Below are 6,459 nucleotides of genomic sequence, written 5' to 3'. Positions count from 1 at the left end.
AAGTTCTTCAAGGGGCTAGTTTGCCGTTTTGGGGTGCCAAACAGAGTCATCACCGACAACGGCACACAGTTCACGAGCCGCACCTTCATGCAGTACATTCAAGACCTTGGCAGCAAGGGTTGTTTTGCTTCTGTTGCTCATCCCAGAAGTAACGGCCAGGCTGAGAGGGCAAATGCAGAAGTGCTGCGAGGCCTCAAGACCAGAACTTTTGACAAGCTGCACAAGTGCGAAAGGCGCTGGATTGATGAGTTGCCAATGGTTCTTTGGTCAATCAGGACGACACCAAATCGAGCCACTAGCCAGACACCCTTTGCCCTAGTATACGGGGCAGAAGCAGTTCTCCCCACGAAACTCGTATACGGGTCAACTCGAGTGCTTGCTTATGATGAGCTTGAGCAAGAGTAGTTGCGCCAAGATGATGCGATGCTCCTTGAGGAAGATTGTCTTCAGGCTGTTGTGCGAGCTGCTCGCTACCAGCAAGCCTTGCGCCGCTACCAAAGCCGCAAGGTTCACGCCCGAAGCCTTGAGGAAGGCGACCTTGTTCTTCGGCGGATTCAATTCGCCAAGAATTCAAACAAGTTGACGCCAAAGTGGGAAGGCCCTTATCGGGTAATACGAGTCACCAGGCCCGGCGCAGTCCGCCTAGAGACCGAAGATGGAATTCCAGTGAGCAACTCCTGGAACATCGAACATCTTCGCAAGTTTTACCCATAAGGCGCGGTTGCCGGGCCTCCCAGCAGACCATTTTTTGTACAAGCCTTGCCGACAAGGCATGTAACCCTTTGTACAAAGCCAGGTGTAGACCCTGAGCGACAGATAAATAAATGAAGCACTGACGCCCTAGATTTAGCATGCATGTTAGGTTGAGTCTCTCTCTTTGTGTTAGGGTTGATAGTGCTTGACGGCAACTAACCCCTAGCATAGAGGTCAAATTCGTGTCTTTCTGTCTCTTCCAGTCCGTTCTTGGTTCGCAGGCGGCACATGCACTTCTGCAGAACCGGTTGGAGGGAAGAAGGCAGATCGGCACCCACGACCCCGGCAAGCCGAGGTTGCCGGGGACTACAAACTCAGATAAGTTTTCTCTCCCTGCTATGCGCTTTCGTATGAAACTTGAACGTACGAAACCTCGTTCGTTCCTATGCCACCATGCTCCCTCCTTCCTATGCCCGAAATCCTTTTCGGGGCAGAAACCGGTTGTAGTTGCGGTGGAAGGGAAACAAGCGAGGATCCCGATCCTACTTTACCCCTGCTCCCCGCCAAGGGCGTGGGTTTAGTCGTGGTATAAGGCAGGAGGACGACAAGGTTTGTTGCCGGGCGACGTTGTTTATTTAAGATAACAAGGACTCGCTCCTTGGTGTGGGCCTCGCTCACGCACAAAAGAACCCGGCAAGCACCCTTTTTCATTAATACGTTGATTAAACAAGCACAATTCATACCGAATGAGAACATGAGCAAGGGGTTACAAGGTCTAAATTCGACAAGTGCCCGCAGGCTTAAAGTTTAAAAAAAGATAAGATGCCCATAATCCCTTTCTTGTCCCTCTCCTCGGGAAGCGAATCGGGATAGCAGGGGGCAAAAGGAGCGCCTAGGCGAGGTACGAGCAGCAGAAAAAACCAAGAGAACGTCCCAGCGGCCGCCTAGAAGAAGGCTGGTGATGACGGTGTCGGGGAAGAAGGCGAAAGATGAGGCAGCGGGCCGGCAATACGCGACGAAGGCGTCGACGCCATCGTACTCCAACTTGACGGCCCACCACCCGCCTTCTTCGTCTTCTCCGACCCTCCAGCGCCAGCCGCCAGAAGCGACGGCCCCAAGAAGTTCAAGGAGCTGGCTCGAGGAGCCACCGCCAAGAACTCCCCCCCGGCAAGTTGTCCTGCCGGGGAGAAGGCCAGGTGCAGATGGTGCTGCTGCCGGCTCCGCCTAGGGACGGGGCGTCCGACGCCTAGTCGGACCCGCCCCCATCATCCTCCCTACTGGTCCCCTCCCCGTCGCCGCTCGAGGAAGAGCTCTCGTCGTCGGTCCAGCTCTCCGCGCAGCACCCTAGCCTGTGTCCCGAGCGCCCGAAGACCTTGACGGAGAGCAGGTTGCTCTCCACTAATTTGAAGAGGAGAATGTGCCCCTACATCAAGCAGTGGGCACGTGCGAAGGTTTTCCAACCCCGACGGAGGAGCATCACATGTGGGACGGGGAACCCTGTGTTCACCCACATGTCGCCATTGCAACACCCCTTCATGTGAAGCCTCTACCTCGGTGGCTGGTCAATCTTCAGCACCCTCGCGAACGCCTCGGGAAGGCGAAGGCAGCTACGCGGTGGCTCGCGCAGTTGCAGGATGAACTCCAGCGCCGTGTCCCCAACATGGCCGCTCGACGAAGCAGGAGAAGACGGTGGCGGAGATGGTGACGGAGATGGCGATGACGCGGCTGTTCCCCTTCCGCGTCCGCCTCTGCCTCGACCGCCTCGCGGATCGCGGCCCCGTCCGGCGCCTCCACCCCGAGCGTGGCCTTCATCTTGGGCGGCTGGCTCTTCCTTCACCGCCGCGGCTCTCTGGCGGGAGGAGGACCTGGTCGCCTCCACAGAAGAACGGTCGCGACCACGCCCTCTCGCCATGACGGTGGATGGAAGATAGAGACGAAGGGGAGACGCGAGAAGATGCCTCTCCTCCTCCCTCTAAGTCCCCCTTTTATAGCCGAACGGGGAAGGCTAAAGACCAGCTCTACGCCTCTGAAGAGCCCGTTCAAGTCCGAATCATTAAGTTGGCGAAGAGCGAGGTCATCAACCGCCCTCCCCGCCTAATCAAAAGAGCATAAGTATCAGCCATAGCACGCCTTCCCATATCCCGCGCGTCTGTCACCTACCCCACGCCGTGCATGCATAATACGTGGCGATAAGGACGGGTGTGATGGGAAACGTGGAACGGCGGTTCCAAGGCTGGGAGAGTAAATGAGCAGCGACCTCGCAGTTTTTCCTCTTTTTTAGGGAAGACGCAAGCTGCCTCTTTACTGTTCACCGCGGGATGGCGCAAGCATGTTGCGGTCATTCCACGCATGACCCCCACGTCACGCATTCAATGCGGGTCGTGGGGAAGCGCAACTGGCGAGGGAATTACTACAGTAAAACTCTGCCACGCATACCCGCGCATTGTTCTGGGCCTGGCCCAATAACGCTCCACGCTTGTATGTGGCCCAGGCCAGGGGGCTCCTGTCGGTGCACAAAAGTAGGGGCCTTTTGTGTCCCTTTACTTGTGCGCGGGAAGTTGTAGCCACGCCTGCTGCCACGCTTGGCGGGGCAGAGGAAGTGAAAACACAAGACAACCAGAGCAGCACCAAGCCAGAGGCGCGAGGAGCAAAGGGACAAGGTGGGCATTCCTCGGCAAGAGCCTTGCCGGGGCGACTTGCCCAACACCAGCAAGGCCGCCACCCTCGAGCCCAAAGGTTCCGACACCATCGACAACATTGGAACCCAGGCTCGGGAGGCGCCTGCATGGTGGCATGCAGATCTTTGTGAAAGACCAAAGGCCTGCACATCTAGATGAGAACCATAGGACGAAGACCCCCGGGAAGACCCTTGCCGGGGACATCTGCGAGGCCATAGATAGGCCCACACCTACCGAGGCTCCACCGCCGTTCCAACACAACAGTCAGCCCGCCAACTAGGCAGGCACCTGCGTGGCGACGTGCAGCTTCCAGACCAACTCAGCAAGCACCTGCGTGGTGGCATGCAGATCTTCGTGAAGACTCTGCCACCGCACAAGCTCAGCAGCCAGCCAGCTAGCGTGGCGCTGCATGCGCTCGTCAGCCTGGACGCGCGTCGGAATGAGGCGAGGTGGCGACGAACGGGACGAGCTTCCTTGCCGTCCCCGATAAAGTGAGAGGGCACATCGGCAGCGCATTAAATGCGTTTGTCCTACGATGCCAGGCGATAGACTTGTGTACAGTACATACTTTCCACCTCCTGTGTGCCACTGTGGTGACCCTTTTGGCTATAAAAGGAGGCCCGAGGCATACTGTAGAAGGATTCGGACTTTTTGGACCCTGCACGTCTTGTAGCTAGTCCAAGAATACCAGATAAACACACCAATGCAGGATTAGGGTATTATGCATCGCTTGCGGCCCGAACCTGGATAAAATTCCCCCGTGTTGATCTCCTAAACCCACTCTTTCCACATCCCCGCTCCCTGCCAACCATAGTAGGGATTCCCTGTGATCCCATAGGTGTCGTTCCCGGGACAAACAGCGGACCTGACATGGAAGTCACGTGCACCCTCATGGTGCAGATTCTTCACTTGGCTGGCCCTAAGGGATGGGTGTTGGACGGCGGATCGACTTGCGTGGAGAGGGCTGCCGCACCAGGACGCGTGCCCGTTCTGTGACCAGGAGGAGGAAACAATCAACCATATTTTACTCACATGCGTTTTTGCTAGGACTGCTTGGGCGAAGATCTGTGAGGCCTTGGGCAAGCCGAATTGGACCCCATCTCAATAAGACACAATTGCAGAATGGGCAGTCAACAAACAAGGACCGCATGGCATGAGTACGAAAGATCTACATACCATCGTCGCGCTAGCATGGTGGGAGTTGTGGAAGCATAGAAATGACATTGTTTTCAACGGAGTGCGGCCTTCAATCGAGTTTCTGCTAGGAAGAGTGAGGCAAGAGGGCCGAGTGTGGGCATCAGCTGGGCTAATTAAAGGGAATGTTGCTCCCTTCTTTAGTAGGGTGGAGAGGTGGGAGGCTAGTGAGGAGTAATATGTACTAAGTACTTTGTAATCGTGGTGGAGGCTTTCTTTGCCTTTCTTCTTTAATATATGATATGCACACTCGTGCATATTCGAGAAAAAAAATCTTTTATGAAATATACTAGACGAAAATGTTAGTCTAACAAAATATATGTTGACATCAATTACCAAAACCATCAAGGGAGCAAATGTGCTTCCAGTGCAGTATGGTGCTTGATTGGGTTGCTATGCTCCTAGTATCAAGTCAATTTTATGCTCCATACCTCGCAATGGTGGCAAACCAACGGGTACATCCTCCGGAAACACATCGATAAATTCCTGCAGTACGGTAGAAAAACCAATAGAGAGAGGGGTCATGTCGTTAGAAACTAAAAATTAACCTTTGCACATCAGCACAAGTGGTACAACAGTGGGATCATCACGAAATTCTCTCAAATCAGATTTGGTGGCTAACACAACCAAGGAATTCACTCAATCACTTTTATTTTTACCGCTGAGATTTGGCTTGTGGCTCTCGCTCACTGAAAGTGGAGTCTCTCACCTATTTATTTTCTATCTTTCTTCCTTAAGATTGACCTCAATTCTTTGACGAGATTCATTCGCTATATGTTGTGGTGTCATAGGCCTCAAAGTAACATCCTTGTCATTCCAATTCAACTGATATATGTTGGCTCTCCCATTGTGACGAACGTCTCTATCATACTGCCATGGGCGGCCCAACAACAAGTGATACAAAGTCATAGGAACCACATCATACTCAACGATGTCTTTGTATGGTCCAATATGAAATTCCACACACACCATGTGGCTGATCTTCATCTCTCCACTATCACTTAGCCACTGAATAAAATATGGATTGGGGTCCGGTAAATATTTTAGTTTCAGCTTTTGTCATAACTCCGTACTAGCCAAATTGTGACAACTACCACCATCAGTTATAACCTTGCACGCCTTACCAGGACCAACAACAACCTTTGTTTGAAACAAATTGCACCGATGTTCTGTAGAACTAGGAGTAACACTTAACACTTTGGGTGAGCAAACAATTATAGGATAGTGTGTATCATAAGCATCTATCGAAGCATCTTCATGTTCCTCCCAAATTTTAGAATGAGGATACATCCACACAATGGGAGTATATTAAACAAGGGTGTGCTGACATAGCCTTGTGTGATTCTAAGGATGAATTAATCTGGTCTCTAAAGGCTACTGGAAAAATACGGTCAAGTCTTTCTATAACCAACTTGTTATTAATAACCTGAAATTACCTTTCAAGCATACATGGGAGATTAATTAAGGTCCCTCCCAAGATTAAGGGTTTGTCTGGCTTGTTATGAGAAACAACATCCTCACTAAAGATAATCTCCCGAAAAGGGTGTGGTCAAGGGATTCCAAATGTGTTTTTTGTGGACACGATGAAACAGTGGATCACCTGCTCCTGAAGTGTTCGGTGGCCAAATTTTTGTGGTGAATTACTCAAAATTCCTTTGGTCTAGGGGTGCTACCTGATAATGTGAATTCTTTGCTGACCTCTTGGGTGTCTAGTTTTGGCAATGAAAATAGGAAAATATGTGTGGGCATCTTCGCCCTCCTATGTCTATTTGGACCTGTAGGAATGATATGTGTTTTGAACGCGGAAGGATACTTGATCCTTTTTGGATTCTTCATAAAGCCTATCGATCAATTGAAGCTTGGGCTATATTGCATAAAAATGAGGAAAATCAAA

Source organism: Triticum aestivum, chromosome 6D (genome assembly GCF_018294505.1).
Source record: "Triticum aestivum cultivar Chinese Spring chromosome 6D, IWGSC CS RefSeq v2.1, whole genome shotgun sequence".
NCBI lineage: Eukaryota > Viridiplantae > Streptophyta > Magnoliopsida > Poales > Poaceae > Triticum > Triticum aestivum.
The sequence above is the reverse complement of the archived record's forward strand: the minus strand, read 5'-3'. Positions refer to the sequence as shown.